Raw genomic sequence first — 20478 nt, 5'->3', positions numbered from 1 at the left:
AAGATGTGCCAGGTTGTAACAGGACGGGGTTGTTGTCAAGAGCAAATCAGCATCTGAGTGGTAAAAGGTACAGAGACCAGCATACAGCATCAAAGGAAAAAGACACACATTTGCTCACATTGTGGGGTAAAGAACACGCAAGAACGATCTATCAACACACGCACACGTACCAACACAGACCAAATTTCTGTGTTTCTTTTTTGCCCGCAGAAATAACCTATTAATATTTCTGTTTTGACAAATGAACTTGAAATGGAAGCAAACACTAAGTAAAATTTATTATGGAATTCTGGCAAGTATTTTTATGACCGTGGTTTTCTGGGATGTGTTAGCTGGGATATATCCTATCTGCCTGATGGAACGGCTGTAAGTGGACGTAAAATGATCCATCACCGATGATGGTGGATATGAAAAAGTAAACATCGAGTACGTGTGCAGATAACGATACAGAGAAATGGAAATCACGGTCGCACCGCCTGCATTTGGAGAGTGCTTCAGTTTCTAAAGCCCGTTCATGTTTACGAACTCTCTGGTCCTCATCCCCCAGGAACCAGTCTACACACGAGGCAGCTGAGGTGTGACCTGTCCCGTGTTAAACGGTGTGTAGGTGAGTCACCACGTCATTAAGAGGGAGTGCGAACCAGGTCTTCTGACCCCCGGCCAGGGCTCTTTCTTCTCTACATGCTTTCTCCAGCCAGTAACGCTGAACATCGATGGATTCATGACTTATTATTATTATGACTCATCTCTTCTATGTAGTTTTGTTACTACGATTACCCCTTACATATTAAGTGCCTTATGAAGAATACCCTGCAAAATAGATAGAGTTGTTTCCATCAAGAAACGGGTAAAGAGCAAAGCTGGAACTCAGAGCCGTGTTGGCTTTAGTCCCACAGCTGCTCCCACTGTGGACACTCGAAGCCACCGAGCAGAGGGTCATGCACACTAGGGAGGCCCATCTGTAAGGGTCATAAAGAAACCCCACCGCCCCGGAGACTTTCCACTGAGCAGACACTCCAGACAGGTGGCTTGTTCCAAGCCCCTTAAAGAGCGAGAGAGTTTTTGTGCGGAGATGCATTCCCTGCCATCTGGGGATCACTCTTTGTTATCGTCATCTGTGTGCCCCCAAATCCCCATAATACTGGGTATAATTTTATAATAAATGAAAAGTGGGAGGCCCTAAACGCCACTTGTCAATGAGAACATGGTGCAAAGCATAACTTTTCTTTCTTTTAATAGACTGAGACATAGCAATGCTTGGAGGTGGAAGTCCTACCTGGAAGTAACCAGTTTTCTGCAGCTCAAATTGCCGTAGGGATGTAGTTGCTGCAACTGTCCTTAATCTTGAAATGCAGCTAGGGTAATTCTTTTAGAAAAGGGGTACAATTAAGGGAAACCTGCACAGAGGTGCTCCATGCATGGTGGTCACTCACTGGGGGTCTACTGGTTCCAGGGAACTGACACACACATCTCACTTCCTGCAAAGCAGAGTCATTCAGCCCACATTGCAAAAGAGAAAAATGCAAACTGCCTACAGCCTGAAGAATCAATTCTAAATTACAGCCGAGAAAGGGCAGGGAGAACACCCGGGAGAGACAGAATTACAGAGAGGCTCGGACCCCTTTCTAATGAACCTTCATTTCTTCTCCCAGTAAAACGCTCCTCAGAGCTGCCAGTGATCACAAAGCTGACAGATTTGCTGTCCTGCTCTCTTCTGATCGCCGCGAGGAGGGGGCCAGTGGAAAGAAAACCTACCCAGGGTGTGATGTGTTCCAGCACTAACGCCATTGGATTAATCACCAATGGGCTGAAGGAGGAGGTGATGCAGCCGTACCAAGACCACCAGGGCCTTCCAAACAGACTTTCAGATCTGAGCCGCAGCCAGCCCGCCCTGGCGTGTCAAAGGAAAGCGCCAGAGGTATTCACGCTGCCAGCACCCAATCTGCCTCGTCCAGCTGATCAGTTTGGTCGCCCACATGGGAGCAGGACGGCTGGCACAGATCTGGAAGCACCAGTGTGCGCAGACATGTTCTAACATCTTTTGCTAAATGTCTTATTCTTCGGTAGTTAAAAACCTGCTTAAAAATGTGTCGAACGACAACCCATTAGATTAGAACAGCATGAAGTCAGGTCTTTCCAAGTACCAAGTGTAAGAATAATTAAAATAAAATAAAGGCAATTATTTCCCATTAGGGAAGTTTATTTCTATGATGGGGGACACCCAGAGTTCCTCTGTGAAACTGAGATCGTGTTTTGTTTCCTGCGTCACACCCACACATGTATTGTGCATACAATCTTTGAGATTCCCCAAAGAAGCTACTAAACGCCAACAGCAGAGAAAGAGTTGATCACATTAGTGCTAAAACAGACCTTAGGAATTTGCAGGGTACAAAATTCTCATTTTTAAACACTAGAAAACTGAAGCTCAGAGGTTTCCCACTTGCCCATGGGCACACAGATGTTGGAAATCTACTTGATGCTCTGATATCTTGTCCTACAACACATTGTCTGTCCTATAATATCCCTCATTCACTTAATTCAAATATTTCAGATATCAAATCCTGAAAAATTATGCCACTTGGCATGAATGATCCAAATATAACAGACTTGGGGACCATCATGGACTGAGCTGTTTTCACAGGTCTTGAGACCGCTCTCGTGTGAGCTGGTGGGAGGAAGGCACAGGGTCCCAGGGCCAAGGTCTCGGCGTCTGGCAGGACACCTCCAGCAAACTCATTTATGGAGAGGCGGCTCAGCATGCTGGGTGCAAGTGTGCACCCTGGAATTCGACTCACTGAGCTCGGCATGTTTCACTTTGCTCTTTATTAAGCGTGCCACCTTTGGACAAGCTCGATACCTATTGTGAGTTTCCTCAACTGTAAAATGACAATTAATACCCAGCACCAAGGCCCACTGTGGGGATTCAGTGAGGGGCTGCGCGGAAGTGTCCATCACAGAGGAGGCAGGAATGCTCATCGATGCTTAGGTTACAGGAGCAAGGCTGAAGTTTGCCATCCATTCCCTCTGCCGGGCATGCTGCTCCCTCTCCTCTCTACCTCGGGAGTGCTTGGCCAGCCACTGAAACACCGCCCTACGGCTGCCTTCCCAGGTGCTAAGGTGCAGTCACTAGCCTGCCTTGGTCTGTACCCCCGGGACGGCCCCGTTCCCATCATCTTCTCCCTCCTTCCCTTAACTGTGAGCTCCTGTGTGATGACTTAAGGGGTGCGTGCGAGAAGCCCACAGCCCTCACCTTCCTCCTGGACGAGAGCATCCGTGATTCTGCTGACCACGCACTCCACACCCCTCTGGCCATTAGAGTCAGGATGCTTCCCGCCTCCACCCACCCTGCTCACCGGCCCCAACACCCTCTCCTCCTTCCTCCTCCATCTCCCAACACGCTCCACCCCACCCAGGCCATTCCTACTCACAGGAGAGAATCAGTGCATCTGCATGTTTTTAAAAAGTCAAAGCTTATGCCCTTGTTGAGGAACAAAAAACAATTTTTTTTCTGTTAACTCACATGTGACCTGACAAGACTGTGTTTTGACAGCCTGACACCCTGAACTTTGGGGTAGGTCGTGGGAGAGAAGACGAGAAGCAGAAAGAGAAAGCGGAAAAGAGCAGGTTATCAAAGATGCCATTCTATAACCTTCAGACAGCCTGGCATGTTTATAGGATGGGGAGACCAGGCTGCAGGCTCCATGAGAGCAAAGCCAAAGTCTGTCTTTGCTGTTGTAAGACTCCCACTCCTGGGCACGAGGCTTCTCAATTAACGATCAATGAAAGACTGAAGGAATGAAATGAAACAACGCTAAATAGTCATCTTGGAAGTCTCAGTCTACTTGCCACACCCAAGTCATTTTAGACCATTTGTACAAAAAAAAAAAAAAGCCCTGTGACATTCATTCCATGTGCAGGGGAATCACCTGGGCTGCTTGGTGGCCTGGAGGCTGGGGGCTGACGCTAGGTGCTACTGAACTGCGCTTGACAGTTTGCTCTCGACAGCTCTCCTCCTAGCTTAAAGGTTACAAGGTTTGACTCTGGGTTTCCAAGAATAGACGCTGTAACATTTAACATTTATGTAGTAAAACTAACCTATCAGATAACAAATTTTAATAATTTAAAAGTTAACTTTGAAAGACTTTTAATACATTTTTTTTTGGCATGCCACCTTGATGCATAAAATATGCTCTAGAAACACAGGGCTTTAATTCCATTTTATTTTTAGAATACTGGAAGAAGTCGGTGTTTAAAGAAACCTTTTTGTTAATCTTTTTTGTAAGGCAAAGGAACCTTTTGAAAAGTGAACCATCATCCATTCTTTTAAATTTTGCTTTTCATAGATCTAGTTTGCTTAAAGCGAATTCAATCTGGTGGCCTCAGTTGTCTTCACAACTAACTAGGAGACATGATACGGCCATCCAGTCCAGCAGATGCTTTTTTTTTTTTTTTTTTTTTTAATAGCTGCAGAAATGAATTTGCAAAATGAATTAGTAGCAGAGAATTGACATGCCCAGGAAAGGGGACCACTGGAGCTCTCTGGACAGGAACACCCACCCCCAGCTCCGTGGGACAGCAAGCCTGGAAGGACAAGGGTCCAGGTCAGAGGGGACAGGTAGCTGGAAGAAGTACTTCCGGAGCCCCAGCCTGGCCTCATGGAGGACTCAGTTAGGCCTCCAAGAGATCTTCATGGTGGATGCATGTGCTTTATCTCCTTACCTAGAATAAGTATTTAAAATCGGGAATTGGCTGCTTAAAAGAACCACCCGGAAGGTAAGTGAGTAAAATTAAAAGAAAACAAAAAGAGAGACTATTAATCCTTATGTGCATCTGGCGGGACGTTAAATGCTTTCATGCCTGTTTTGACAAGTTACTATGTGTTGTGTGCATTTGTCTTCATTCCACAGTCTTTCTCTCATGTCCACAGAGTGGGCACAACGCAGTATTAGCAAGTGCAACACATAGGGTCCTATTTACACTGAAAGCCAGAGAGCAGACAGGACTCACGATAAGACCCTGCCAGCTAAGCCATCCCTAACAGGCATAACAGGTCTGGGCTCGGCACATCCAGTAGTCACTCTGCTCTTAGGGACAAACGCTATACTTGAACTGCATGTCTTTTTTTTTTTTTTTTTTTTTTAAACAGAATAGTTTTCGGGAAGGCACAGTGTCTGAGTTTAGCAAGCGCACAGAGAACTCCAAACCGGACCCAAGTTAATGAACCACCACGGAGCACGGTATTTTCTACAAACACAACAGTCTCAGGAACATGTGTCTTGGGCAAATCTGAAAGCACAGAACAGAATGGGACATGATTTCTTTTGTTATGTGTATGGGTTGCTTTCTATAATCATACTGGCCAGGGACCGGGGTAAGAAAATCCCTTCGTTTGCAGTATTTGAGAGCTAACAGTACCCACGCAGAATTCCCTCATGTGCTCACGAGGCGACGTGGCCTGGAACATCCCAGGACAGAATTCCTGGGCCACGGCACCTGCATTCCACCCCGCTGTCCAGACTCCCGTGCTCTTTCACAGGAGACCCGAGACATTTGTGAGGGACACATGTCAGATGTTAGCAAGCCCCCAAATTACAAATCCCACTAGAATTCGCAATTTCCCCCTACAACAGGTATGCAGTGATGAGAAGGAAAGGCCCAGCGGAGACATGGAGGATGGCGGTCAACTGGGCTGACACGCCAGCCAAGGGACCCACTGCCACCCACTTGCCTAGCTGTCGAGGCTCCTCACCTCTGCGCTTTACCGAAAGCACCGATTATTCCACGCTGTGAGGTGGCTTGGAATAGCTGAAACCATACACGGTAGAGCCAGGGACACCGAGGGCCACAGCATTAGTTTGCAATTAGTGCCTTATTTCTCAGCTGTGAGAGGTCAGCATGTGACATGTCTGAATGCAGGTCAGCTGGGGCTGGGGCCAGTGTGCCCAGTCCTGTGAGGGGCCCCGCACACTCTGCCCCACAGTCCCAGAGAGACAGCTTGAAAACCACTGGTCTAGATACACAACTCGTTGGGAAAGGCTTGTTCTAAAATGATTGTAAGCGCTAGCAATGAATCAGGTCAAATTAGGGGCCACTGCAAACGCAGCGCTCCCTAGGGCCCACACGGGACGCCCCCAACACGCAACTCTCTGCTGTGAACTCAGAGGCCACTTCCTTGATTCACATCTTTCAAGATGTCTCACGGCCTTTTAGGAGCCAGATCCTTGTCAACATCAAGCACCACATTTCGGAAAATTGATACATTTCCCTGGGGACGAATGCCTTCCTGAAATCACAGTGTGTACTGAGAGAAGGCTTGAGCCACTTTACAAATAATAACTCAAGAGGAAGTAACCTCTTCCATTCAGTTAGGTGCTGGAAAAATCTCAGGAACACGGTTCTGAATAATCTCTTCTCTTTAAGGCCCCCCGTTTCCCCTCAACACCTATACACTGAGACAGAGGCCACAGAAACCCTCTAAGTCCACGTATTGTTTGCATAGGTTGTGGCCCAGTGGAAGGACGGCACTTCCACAGCACTGTGTACAGCAAATGCCGATGACACAGGACAGAGCAAGGACCTGGCTGGGTACTGTCGGCACAAGTGGCTCGGCTGGGACATAGGAGAAATAGGAAAACAGAATGCCAACAGGTTCCCGGACAACATGAGCACAGCTCTGACTGTAAACGGTTTACAAGAAAGCACTGCCCAACAAGAAAACGACGTCTATCATGAGACACTGCCAACTTACAAAACTTTGCGATTCAGCTATCTTTTTATATCTTCAAAAGAAACTGCTCCTCACGGTTCCAACCACCTGCCACTAAACACATCCTCTCTGCAATTTCAAAGAAAGTACAACCTTGCCCTTAACTGTTTCTCCTTTTCCTGAAAGGATGGCTTTGACCTGACTGGCCTTTTACATCTAGGGAGGGGAATGAAGTGGGATCCTAAAGCTATCGTGGCAGAGAGGAGGGAAGGAAACGGGGGTTCCTTTCCCCTGCGCCAGGTGCCGGGGGCAAGGCGGTGCTGGGCCTCAGCCCTCCTCCTGAGCTTCGAGCAGCCGCCACTACCCTCAGCTCACAAATGCGGACCGCCAGCTCCCAGAGGCCTGGCCACCTCCTCAGCGCTCACTGCTGCTGCGAGGTGGAGCCGACATTTGAACCCAAAGTCTGTCCTCTTTTCTGTGATGCTTCCTGAACAGAGGGTTGCGTTTCACCCCCCAACAAGGGTCTCCAGGTCAGCGAGGTTGTTGACGGCTCTGCTGCCGGTGGAGAGGAAATGTCTGTGGGGCTGTGAGACGGACCCGACCCGACCGAGTGCTCCCCGAGGCCTCGAGGACCTTGCTGGGGTTGAGACACCAGCGAAGCGCACGTGAGCAAATCGTCTCCTGAGGATCTAGCCGCCAAAAATGTTGTCAGCATTTCTGTCTTTCTTTCTCTCTGGAGTTAGGACAAGCTACACAATTTTCGCTTTCTCTAGCTCATTCTTTGGAACGTCTACCGGGATGCTTGCTGGAGTGTCACTCTGGAGAAGCTGTCCAGGGTTACACGGTAGCAGCTGGACTTAGGCCAACACATCAGTAGCCACAGGGAACGGGCATGGAGTCGTGACTCAGGGAGGAAGGGCAATCCTCTCCTAGTAGTTTCCATAAATGAAACTCGGAGGGCCCAGGTGACAGGAAGATGGGATTCATAGCCACTGTTCTGTTTGCATTGTACTCTACTCATAACATGCTTCAGGGATTTCAGAAGTGTTGACAACAGATAGGTGACTGCAACCAAAGACCCAAATAAATAGTTTGTCTACTCATTTATTTCTCACTTAAGGAAAAGAAATGAAACTCAAGCTACAATTTAGATGCGAAAGCATGTTAGGGTTTGTCTTTTTTTTTTTTTTAAATTTCCATCAATCCTCAATTACGTTTCAAAAGAATGATTTAAAAATTATCTCAGTGGATACTATGGTATATTCTTTATTTTCGGTTTATTTCAACTGTGCCTCAGGCCTCTGATGTTTCTTAAACTGTCTGGGCAATTTTACACTTAAGGAACAAGTAAACATTTAGTGGGAATATAAACTAAAAAGAGATACACTCATTTCTCATTTACATAGTCCTTTGTGTTTCCAAAAAGGTTTTCACTACAACTATTTAAATGGCCACCAGTGGAATTAGATGGATTCCAATTTTATTTTGTTACATGTAAAAACGAAACTGTCAACTCACTATTAACGATACTCTATGTTGGGGTGTTTTTCTACTGGTGAGGCGAGCTTTTACTCAGCCATTCCTCTCTCTTTAGAAAGGTCCTTTTGGGGTCCAAAATACTTTTTCTTTTGCAAAGAAAGCAACACATCTCTGTAGTGAAATAAAATCTGCAATCCTCATTTCTTAGCACTAAATTCTAGCCCCGCCCGTCCTCAACCTCACTGTCTCGTCATTTCTCAGGTTTAGTGACAATAGCAAAGCGCAAACCTCCAAATTATTTGTTTTAAGCAATAAATCAGAATGGATTCAGGGTTACCCCCATAATGGTCACTATCATTTATATTCAGTGTTTTGAGTGGGAGAAAAAGAGGAGTTAAAGGCGGGTGTTTCTTATGTGAATCTCTCTCATCATATGTTTGAAGGTTTTGCATGAATCACGGCTCCCATCAGTGCTGCCATATACTGGGGGGCAAAGTTGACATTTGATCTGATTCTCATAGGACAACTGTAAAGACCACAGAAACATCCTAACATACGGAAAATCAGTATGGATCAGGGAACTAATGGGTAGGGTTACACATTTTAGCAAAGGAAAAGACACAAGAAATTATTTTTAGTATAAGTATGTCCCAAATATTGCATGGGACATACTTATACTCAAAATTATTTGTTGAGTGTCTGAAATTAAGTGTATCTGTGCGTCCCTACTAGGGAGTCAAGCGGTGGGTCACCTCGGGAACACTGAGCTAACATAAGGGGCTGTGTTCAGTGCCACAGCGAGGTGGGCACTCTAGAAATGAAGATATTTGTCAGAATGGTTGTCCTTTACTCCTTTCCCCAACTGTAAGAATACTCCCTTTACAAGTTCTCTTATTCTCCATCACATAATTATTGCAAGCTTACCATATTCCTGGGTCTGTTCCAGGAGCTGAAGACAAAGAGGCGAATAAAGCGCTCTGTCTTAGAGAAAGCCTCTGTCTTAGAGAAAGAATGAAATGAAGAAGTGAACAGAAGTGTGCTATCAGAGCAAACAGAGTAGGGAAACGAGTCACGGGGGCTTGGGACGGGCATGGATGGAGACTGGGTGCTCCTCAGGCTTTCTCTAAATTAAGACAGAGAGAATGTGTGAGAGTGTGAGGAGTGTGGGAAAGTGAGAGGGTGTGTTTGTGTGTGTGCATGAGAGAGAGAGAGAGAGACAGAGAAAGAGAGAGAGAGGGTGGGGGGGGAAGGGGAAGGAAAAGGGAAGAGGGAGTAGTTTCCTGACATTCTCAAAACAAACCACTCTGGAGCCATTTAGGGCAGAAAGCAGGGAGCCCTCAGGCCAACCCTGAAGCATGGAAACCAGCATCCTAAGTGATGAAGAGTTTGCCTCACTTTGCAGCAGAGCCTGACCATCTACCCTGCATTTTGGGGAAGTCAATGGTTAACCCTGTTTACAGACTGTGTTCAGAAGGTACACCTGTGACCAGGAAAACAATTCTCTCACTTCCCAGCACATGTCCCTTTGGAGTCAGGAGGGACGTGTGACCAGGAGGAACGTGTGGACGCTGATGGGACCAACGCTCCCCATCAGAGCAACTAGTGGGGTGCTGTGTCCACCTGGGAACACATTGGAAGTGACGTTCCGATGGCTCTGAATCCCCTCCTCTGTTCAAAAGGACACGGGCAAATATCTGATCTGAGGTCGTGGTCCTGGCAGCGCTGACCAGAACCAGGAGCCTGGCCATCATCCATCACTCAGTCCATGGCACTGGGCCTTCGGCTTGTGCCCAAGGTTGTAAGGAAGGACTTCCTTTTGCATTTACAACAATAAAGAAACGAACTTTTAAAAATTTAAAATGTAATAAAATGTTTATCCTTAACACAATGCCAACTTAAAAAACATCTTTAATATTAAGAAAAAACCAAAACCATAAACACAGCTCCCTTTAACCTGTAAAAATCGCTCTGCTCTTTGGCACCCAGAAGCACAGATATGCAAATTAGGCCCCGAAGATACACAAATTAGGCCCAGCAGTTTCAACGCACCTGCCTTTCATTTCAATCAAGTTCCTCCCTGAAGGATAATAATGTGTCTCACAGAATGAAGCAGGTTGAAACTGATGCCCCTTTCATAGAAGATAGCCCAAACTTTCCAGTTCTGAATCCTGCTCCTAACAAGGAGACAATCTCAAATACACTTCTGGTGCAGCCACAATTTGTAATCCGCACGGGACGCTTTGAGTAACCACAACCACACGGAAGGAAGTATGAAAGATAGAATGAGAACTACAGAATCTCCAGCGCAAGGCGCTTGCACGTCATCAGACGTTGCCTGCTTGGCTCCCTGAGCTGTCTAATGTCCCTGAAAGCGGCCTTTGTGCAGCCTCGCCCGTGGCTGGGCCTCCCCTGAGGCTTCCAGTTCTTTCTGGACCGTTCCCAGGGCTAGGGAGCCTGCACCCATGCCCCTGGCGCTATGAAGGATAAGTCCAATCCTTCATTTATTTTAAGACCGTGGCCATTAAATCCCTCCAACTTTCTCCAGGGTGAGCATGTGACCGTGTTTCCCCAAAAATAAGACCTAGCTGGACCATCAGCGCTAATGCGTCTTTCGGAGCAGCTAGGTCTTATTTTCGGGGAAACACGGTACTCCTCACCTGACATATACAGTGTCCCCAGATCTAGGTTAGTCTTGTATGGACACATTCAAAGTGTGTGCCTCTGTGTGTGGAAACTGGCACTCAAAAAAGCAGACCTCAGGTGTGGTCGGATCTGTGGGGAGCAGGTAACTGATGGGGACTGTCACCCGTCTCAGCGTGACCCACACTGTTCTGCCGCCGCAGCCCAGCTTTCCCCGGCGTCCCACAGCCCCACGAGCCTGGATGGACACTGAGCCTCTGCCTCACGGCGACTGATCAGCAGCATGACCTTACCCCACACCTCCAACAACTGAGCTTTCTGGACCCAGGTACAGAAGCCGGCCAACATTTCAGTTGTCTTTGCCACTTTGGGTCACCTATAGGTTTGATTAGCACGCATGGTATCCATTTCTTCGTTAGAATCGGTAATAAATGAAGAGAGCAAGTCTGAGGTCAGAAATCTCTCTCCCGCCTCTCGGCCCCTTTAAATGAGCCTGTGCCAATCTACAAGAGCGCACTGAGAATGTACAGAACGCTGCCATGGCAATGATGCCACATCTTTGAAACGCGTCCCTGTGCCTGGCGAATGGCAGCCGTGCGGCTCCTGGTTCCCAGCTGTCCTGTCCGTTGCTCCCTTCATCTTGTCTCGGTGCTCCTTTTTCATCCAACCGGGCTGGCTTTCCTCCCCACGACCCAAGCTGTGGCTTCCAGTCTCTGTTCCGCACTCCTGGCAGCGGCAGGTAAGGAGGGTGTCCCCCAGGCACCCCCATGAGATCAGGGTCCCAAGTCAGCCTGGCAGTCCCACCTCTCTGGGCTGACACTGGCTCATGAACTGGGACTTTGAGGCTGCTGCCAACCCAGGCCCTATGTCTCCATCCTTCCCTTTAAGAAACGTTAAGCTACTTTCTTAACACGTGTTACTGAAATCCCGATACACAGAATGTATGACCGTCTTCATTCACCAGTCAAAGAAGCCTCTTTAAAAGCTGCGATCATTATTTCTGGCAGAAATTGTTCTTAGTGAACCTATGCCAGTGCTGTTGGGGCAGAGAATCCCATTTTAACAGCTGACAAATCTTTTAATTAATTCTTTTGAGCATCATGCTGGGAGTGATGACAAGTCCACTGGCCTCTAGTTCTAGGAAACCACCTTCTTTGCCTGAAAACCAAAACGTTTGCCTAGTTTCAAGCACAGAATCCTTGCCTGCTCTCCTCAGTGCCTGGATTTGGGGGCCATTCGGAGGTCTACCTGTAAGTTCTTCGAGTTCTCGGGGATGTAATTTTTCAAGGCCAGGGCAATTCTGAGAAGGAGGGCCCTCCCACAGCCCCCCACCTGCCCCAGGCGTCCATTCCCTGGTACGTAGAGTCTTTGCTTTCACTATTAATATAAAGCCACCGTGCTCCCCACCCCACCCCACCCCGCAGCGGCCTCTCCCTCCCTCGTTCTTTTCACCCTGAGCAGGACTGACAGACACTTTCCTTGTCGTCAGTATTTTACACGAGCCCCATGTCAAAGCAACATTTAGCTGTCTCCTCCCCCACACTCATCTCGGACTACGCATCCTCCTCTTCTCTAAGTGTCCTTTCAGAGCAGGTCCCTCACAGCGCAGGTTTTGCAGGAGGACCTCGTTTCTTTGTCATCAGCATTAGGTGTCACTGTACATGTATCAGCAGGATTACACTGTTGAGTTTACCGTATTATTCCGCGTGTGTCAGCTTCCTTTTTGGAAACTCTGACCACTGGATTTACGTCTGAACCCTCTGAAACCTGTCTTCCAGAACACGTTATGGTACGAGCAGCAGGTACGCCTTAGGTGAGAAGGCCGGTACTAGCACGCCCATGGACAAAGCCACGATGACAGCCACCCACCCACTTTACGCTGTGCCTCTGCCGTGGCTTCCCAGCCGCACCTGGACAAATCATACGCCCGTCTTGTGCAGAGAGACTCGGACACATTCAGCCTGTGGCCCCACGCAGCCCAGTGAGCAGGTGGCAAAACCAGGGGAAGCACAGCCCCGGCGACTCCACAGCCCCGGACGCTTCCTTGACCCTACACTGTCTTATTAGTCTCTCTACAAAGTTCTGTCTCTTTCTTTTTTCTTTAAGAGGCTGATTTAACTACTTCTTTTCCAATGCTTATACGTTATTATTCATCCTTTCTTCTAACTATATTTTTAATGTCCGGAGGGGCCAGGAGTGGAGACGGGCTCCTCGAGGCCTGCGGTTTACCTCCCCCACGCTGACCAACTTCCACAAGGGAGCACGTAGGATCAACGCATACGGGTGTAGAGGGCACCCAGGCCCAATAAATTCATTAACTAGCTACCATGAATACTTGGCGGATTTTTCTAAATATATTCTAACAACTTACATTGATTGTATGAACGTTACACGCATTTCAAGTTCATTCACAAACTGGAAATCTGGTCTTAAAGGAGCCTGGACGTATCTGTTAGTCATGCTAAGCAACATGTCCAAAGCTACACAGTTAATTCATGACAGAGTCAAGGACTGTGACCTAAACTCTCTTCTTTAAAAACGAGATTAATCTCATTTGTTTTTAGATAAACTCCTGAGTTCATTTAAATACGTAGCATTTAAATTCCAGCCCAGGCAAGTCTGTTTGGAAATCAAATGCGTAGTGTATATAGTACAAAGAGGAACATTTTTGCTCAGTCGAAAAGTTCTGTAGGTTTAGATGCATTTTTCATAGTTTTAAAAGTTATAGAGATCAATGGTTTGGCAGCTGGCTGAAATAATTCCACAATTTAAAAATGTGTAGGGTGCATCTGCTAAGCAGTTTTGCGTTTCTACTGCAGACAAACAATTTGGTGATAGCAAGCTGTCTTCCAATTAATGCTCCAGAGAACATTTTATTTCAAGATTTTCAGACCGAGCGCCAAGATTTTCTGGGATTCAATTATACGAAGCATCACCATAATTTTTCCCTTTTACGTCTTTCATATCTAGGGTTAATAGACAGTTATGTCTTGAAAAATGTTTTGTTGTATTTTCTAAAAAGCTTCACTGAGGTTCTTTAAATGGGGACCTGCCTTTAATCTTTCCTAACCTAATGGATAAAAACATTTAAAACCACCACTTGTATTTACATCATTCCCTCTTTCAAAATTATGCAACTTCCCTTGTGTTTTGCCCTGAGCAAACTTGGACTCCGTCTTTACAAAGGCTCAGTGTCCCAAAGAGATTCATTTCGTTTTCTTGGGCTTGCTCCCCACTCTCACCCCAGGCATCTTTCTGTAAAATCACACCCCCTACCATCTTCAAAAGCCACGAGACTAACCTTCCTGATGAAACCTTTCAGATGAGTCCCTCTTAGCCGCCAGGCCTGGATCCCATGGAGTCATGCAACACAGGGTACACACTGCTGTCCATGCTTTCCTGCTTTCTGCTCCTACGACACTCGGAGCTTCTAACCGATGACAGCAGTTATTCTCTAGCACCCAACACAGTGCCTGGCCACTCAATCATCTGTTGGGTGAACAAATAAATAAACAAAGCCTAAAGCCAAATGATGACCAAATACGTGCTCATTCTTCATCGTTCAAACTTTTTCGGTACTATTTCAAAGAGTAATATAGGAAATCTGAACATCTATACATTAAATCTGAAAATCTACCATACGGTTTTTGAATTTGAAAACTGGAAAAAAAAAGAAGTCTCATACTATGGCACTTTCTACCTCATCCTACAGCTTTTGGTTTAGAATGTGTCGGCTTTATGGACCCACAGGCCATGGTTACGGGAAACACGGATACAGGCCCAATGTCTTAGTCAACCTCCCGTCAACTACAAACCAGTGTAGTGTTGGGTACAGGCACCAAGGAATTATTTCAGGGGACGCCAACGAGGCTGGGCGGGACGTTCTTTACTTTCCTTGAATGGAAAAGAGAGAACAAAGTAGGGAAAGAGATACGTGTATACACAAGAGACTGTCAGTAGAATTAGCACCAGTGTAAGCAGTGAAGCAGGAAACGAGGTGCGCGGTGTGTGGACAGGCTTCTTGGAAAGAAAACCCAGGACGTGAAGTATCTTTCTCTCGTGCCGATTCAGGAAGGTGACAACACAGGCCACCACGGACAGCACAGTGACATTAGGGAGAGGCAGCTGGGGAGACGTTGCAGGTACCTGGTCATTTGGGCTCAAGGACAGTCATCAGTCAAATGTTTGTAAGTTTCAGAATGCTCAACTTCTACTGCGCAAACTAATCACGGCTGCCCACTCTGGTGTCTAACGCTCTCCACACCGGAACACAACGGGCGTTAGGGCAACTTCACTTTCTTTGAACTCTCGGCGGGGATGTGTATTTTCACCATCACAGCAGAACTAGCGTCTACTGTCCTGCCTGAAACATGTGGTGGGTACTCGGTACCTATTTCCGAATGAATGGGTTTCTTCAGTCCTGAACATTTAGAATATTCTTAGGACTACTTCGGGATGTCATGATGGAAGCAGTCTTTCTTCTGCAGCCAAGGGCTCTGTCCTTGTAACACTGAGCAGGGGGTTCAATGCTGACATGGTGGCTACATTTCAAAGCCCTGGGGATGATGGTGTCATCACAGGTGACGTCACTGATGGGACATTTACAAAGCACACGCGGGCACTGGCTCCAGAACAAGGTCACCAGTCAGCCTCACATTTTTGCAAGACAGGTGTGAAGGCAGCCTCCTGTATGAGCAACGGGCTCAGGGGTGAGCACAGAGCAAGGCAGGTGTCAGAGCTAGGATCTGAACCCCCGTCTTCCAACGCTCTCATTACTCTATCCCAGCTCCTGTGAAAATCCAGAACCTGGGTGAGACGTCTGTTACAGAAGAACGCCATTTCCCCACCTCTGACTGTTAGGAAACCACTAGTCACAATGATACGTTACCTCCTTGCCCCAAACTAGAAGGACCACGGCTAATAGACTATTATTTAGAAAGCGGGCAGAGCAATGGGCATTCCCAGTCACTTCACCACCTCCTTCCTTCCCGAGTGACTCTTTCCCTCTGAAGACTCTAAAGATAACACTGCCTCATCCCAATCTGCCAAGCAATATTAAACACACCCACGCCTGTGCCCCACTCATTCTTCAGCCCCTTACTATCAAGGCTTTACTGTGTTGTGTGCTCACATTGTACCAGCGAGTGTTCCAACGACCTGCTCGTCCACACATCCACGTTGGGTCGGCCCTCATGCTTTGGGCTCCGCTTTCCCCTGAGAATGACTACGAGTTACAGGCGTCTTCCGGCAGCATCTACCCCAGTTACACTCTTCTGGTCCCACCTACGTCGTCTGCCCTTAATTCTTTTGCTCTCCGTATCGCCAGCTGTATACCTTGCTCCCTGCTCCCTGGGCTCTGTTTCTGCATTGCACAAGGGAGGTGCAACACCACTTGAGAGAGAGAGAGAGAGAGAGAGAGAGAGAGAGAGAGAGAGAGAGGAAATTCCAACCCCTAACACAAACTTGCACAATCTCCCCGGTTTCCTTTCCATGGCCGAGTGGTTTTTCTTATAAAGGCAGGAACACGTTTATTTAATGCTCCTTTCCACGTCATAAATACAACCAAGGCTACGTTTAATGTATGTAAATAGTCAACCTAATTGAGCACTTAAGATGATATATGATGAATATTTTCAGCTAACTATAATGAAGAGTGGTCATTTTAAACAGAATTTCCTTGGGGAATACAAGGAATGTTCAGGGTTTTCCAAAAAAGTGTCTTTTATAAACCGTTTGCTGCCAAGTGTCCCCGTCAGCGGGAGAGAGCTGCTCTGCTGCCCTGGACAGTAATTGTGATGACTAATTGCCTGCCTGGTGACCGTGGGTATCGAGACCGGAAACAAGTCGAAATGCAAGCCACACCCAATTCCCATCTAGATTCTTGAAGAACCATCAAATCCAATACATACAAGATGGCTCTGCTTGCTCCTCAGACAGGCATACCTGCCACACACGCACCCACTCTGAGGCTGACAGGACATGATAAATGAAATACACACCCAAATAACTGTAGTCTAGAGCTGCGTGAGCCGGGGGTGTGTGGGGGGCATGTTTGCTTCCAGACAGCGTTACTGAAGGTTGGAAGTGACCTTTTAGGGAAAATTAAAGTTTGCTCTGGTGTTTTTCACCTTACATAGTACAAGCCAAGCTCTTTTCCTTTATTAAGTAATGGCAAGTGTCCATTTTCCCTAGGATCCATTGGGCTCTCCCACATATTCCACGGCTTTCCCCTGCGGGCCAGGTCGTGCGCATCCACAAGGCCACTGTGATTCTCCTTCTCCTGTCTTCCCGCAAGTCAAGGCCAGCACAGCAGGGGTTCCCACAGGCACCCCTGGGAGTAGGCGCCTGGGGAGGGAGCAAGAGTGGCTCCTAAAATGTTATTTGAAGAGATTTTTAAGTCTCGAGTGTCCAGGAGGCTTCAAAAGAAACAGCTGAATAAAATAATAATAGTCACAAGTAATCAATTACATACCAGGCCTTGTACTAGTCTGGACACATATGATCTCACGCGATGCCCAACACCCCTCTGGAAACGCACTGCCACCCGGATTCCTGCTCCACACAGAGGGGCTCTAGGCTTAGCAATACCAAGGTCTTCCCTGCCATCTCAATGCCAAGCCATGGCAGACACTGGGTTTGAATCAGACCAACCTCAAAGGCCCATGTCTTTAATATGACATAAAAATGCCTGTTTTACATAAAACTATCTTTGCACTTAGTTTCAAGTAAAACAGACTTGCTACTGTCCTTATTCAACAAAAATTAACTGTGTTAATTACACTGGAAGAATTTCAAAGTGTTTTCAAATGAAAAAGACCACTAAGCAATGCATATTTAGAAAGCCATTTGGTGTTGAGTGAAAAGAGACTGGTACTCCACGGTCTACGTAGGCAAGAAAGGCGTAGGCCATAGCCACACCCCTTGTATGCCTAAAATTAAATGTGACAAGTTGATTCCTTGAAAATCCACCAGAGAAAGAAAATCAGGCTTCGCAGTTAAATGTGAATTTCCAGTTGTGTTTAGACATGTAAGTACCAACTTGGAAAGGAAACAGATGACTTGTTGTCTACAATAAACATTAAACCTCAGTTACAATGTTGAGAAACGGGATATTCACACGAGATACTTTTTCAGAACTACAATTACACATGGCACATAAATCCAACTCCGTCCGCAGTGGCACATCTGGACACAGTGAAATGCAAGGCCTTTGGCTCTTTATCCAGCTCTGTCTTATCTCACAGTGTAAAACTGCCAGCTGTTACTACCTCCTGCTGTCAGCTGTCACTAGACGCTAGTCCAGTTGCTGGACTCGATGATGCAATTTCTTGCTCTGCCAGGATCTTGTCAGCCTCATTTCTGTAGTTACTGTCGGCTAGAAACACAGATGAACATGTCTGAGATGTGAACCTGAGTTCATTCTCTGATGAACACATGGGCTTCGTGAGAAACCCACCTGCATCGACGTGGATGAGGCGTAGGCGGGACCCGCAGGGCCGGTCAGTCTGCCTGTAACCGCACACAGAATGCCCCACCGACCCCCAGGCGGCCTGACGGCCCCTTACAACAAGCCCCGGGACTTGCGGTCTTGACCATGTCCACCTTGACCGACTGCCCTGGCCATGACCTGCTGGCCTGCCCAAACATGCCGTACTGGGCCTAGGCCTTCCAGTCCCACGTGTTCCTCCAAAACACACCTTGTCACAGCTGCTTTGGGTACTCTGGAGCCTCTGACACTCACTTCCTGGTTCTTACTGGCTATGTTTAGGAATACTGGAAAGTCCTGGATAAGTAACTTTAAATAAGGCAGGGCTCCTTATAAACACCTGTTCCTCCGAAAGATTTTATAACTAAGTCACGTGTTTTGCTCTTAAGTGTTTACCGCAATGGCCATTTGGAGAGTCTCCCTGGAGGAACTGCTATGATAGCACAGCAGGTAGCAGGCACTACTGAGGCCTCACTCATTCAGTGAATCACAAGTTCTTAAACAGCTGTGCCCTCAACAGAGAAACACCACACGGAATTTATGATCCAACGGGAGCAGCACGTTAAGGTATGCGGCTGTGGAGAACATAACTTAGTCTGCAGATTATGGATCTATAGCCTACGTCTCTGCTTTGCAAAATAAAAGGGAAGTTTCATAGTGACCTGTGTGTGTAGGTGGGCAGGGACCCGAACTGGATGATTCCAGTCAGCTCTAGGACACAGCCAGCTCTCTCCTGTTCACTGTCGTGTCACCACCGCTCCCCATGGCCCCGAGCACATAGTAGGCACGCAGCACACGTCTGCTGAGATTAAAAGCGAACCCAAGGTGAAAAGCCATTCGGGAGCATCAGCTATCTGACATGTCAGCTGCCTGGCATTCATCTTCCCCAAATACACCAGCAGATTGCTATTTCTGCCTGTCACCCCAACTTGGTAGATCAACCTGCAACATTTGGACGGCTCCCACGTTCCTTCCTAAATCATTCAAATTGCATGTGTTGTCGTAAGACTTACGACTGCTGTACTGTATTCATCTGATTTCACTAGTTAGAAGTTTGATGATCACCTAATTTATTGTCCATGGATGAACATTTCAAGAGTAAAGAGAAACACAACTGGCACAAACACAAATTGGGACAATGGGCACAGTAAAGAGAAACACAATTGGGACAATGGGCACAAACTGGGGCTCTCTGGGGTACACTGGGATACGTGGTCGTGCTAATTTTAAGGTGACAAAGAATCTCTACCGAAGCAAAATGAATTCCAACTATATATCATGGACCTATCTGGAGTCATTCTGAGGAAAAGTTCAATGTGACGATGACACAGCAGTGTCCTATTGTATTTCGGGTTATACTGTCCTAGGCACAGACGCTTAAGGTAGGAAGACGGGCAGATTCTCAGGGTACCACGACAGGGTTGCTTGAAGGTAAAACAATTTGCATTGACTGGAAGTACAAAGTATTTTTAGAGAATTAAATGACAAGATTGTTTTTCCCACATAACTTTATATTTTTCTTAGTAACCAGGCAAGTTTCCTGGGCCAGAATCTTTTAGCCAAAAATGTCCCCATTGACGTTAACAGTCAGATAAAAAGTCAGGAGAACTGAACGCAGCATCCATTAGTTACTATATAAAACTTTTGAGTAGAAACACGGTTTCAAAAATGCTTTTCCACTTAATACTCAGGGGGGGGCCTATTCTTTCAGTCATTTTGCTCTAAAGGTATAACTCTTACTTAGGGGAATAAATTCTAGCAAAATCCTTACACCTCAGATTTTTGTTTCCTAATTGATTGTAATTATAAAAGTGGGATTTCTCCTATTGGAACAATACCGTGGAACCAGGGAAATTTACCGAACTACTCTGCCAAGATGACTTTCATCTAATATTTAGCTGGATACACAAATTTTTATTGTTATTGTCACAGTTTTATTGTTATGTCACTTGGGCATAGCATTGCCACTGATGTGCCCCAGAATGCAGACACTAACTGTTGTGTTATCTGCTAATAAGGCCTAAAGGGAAGTTTGAGTACAAAGTCAATGCTATTCTATGATTCTTGTTTTTAAGAGCAAAAATTTTAATGATAGCTTCTGGGGAGAATATTTATCATTATACTGCATAAAAACTACCTAGAGAATTCTATCATAGCTGTTCTAGAA

The 20478-nt window shown here is 46.6% G+C and overlaps 1 protein-coding gene across 3 annotated transcripts in view; it reads right to left on the bottom strand.

Moving 5' to 3' along the window:
* Nucleotides 1–20478, bottom strand: part of SCAF8 (SR-related CTD associated factor 8) — a 193540-nt gene that overhangs the window by 53513 nt on the left and 119549 nt on the right. Inside the window, exon 22 of one of the 3 annotated variants that reach the window (XM_033096156.1) lies at nt 14200–14314. The exons of the other annotated variants lie outside the window; for them this stretch is intronic. The gene's annotated coding sequence lies outside the window, so the exon portion shown is untranslated. Of the gene's footprint in view, nt 1–14199; nt 14315–20478 lie in introns of those variants that run through there. 3 annotated transcript variants of the gene reach the window in all.

The sequence above is a fragment of the Rhinolophus ferrumequinum genome, chromosome 3 (genome assembly GCF_004115265.2).
Source record: "Rhinolophus ferrumequinum isolate MPI-CBG mRhiFer1 chromosome 3, mRhiFer1_v1.p, whole genome shotgun sequence".
NCBI classification, from domain to species: domain Eukaryota; kingdom Metazoa; phylum Chordata; class Mammalia; order Chiroptera; family Rhinolophidae; genus Rhinolophus; species Rhinolophus ferrumequinum.
The sequence above is the reverse complement of the archived record's forward strand: the minus strand, read 5'-3'. Positions and strand labels throughout refer to the sequence as shown.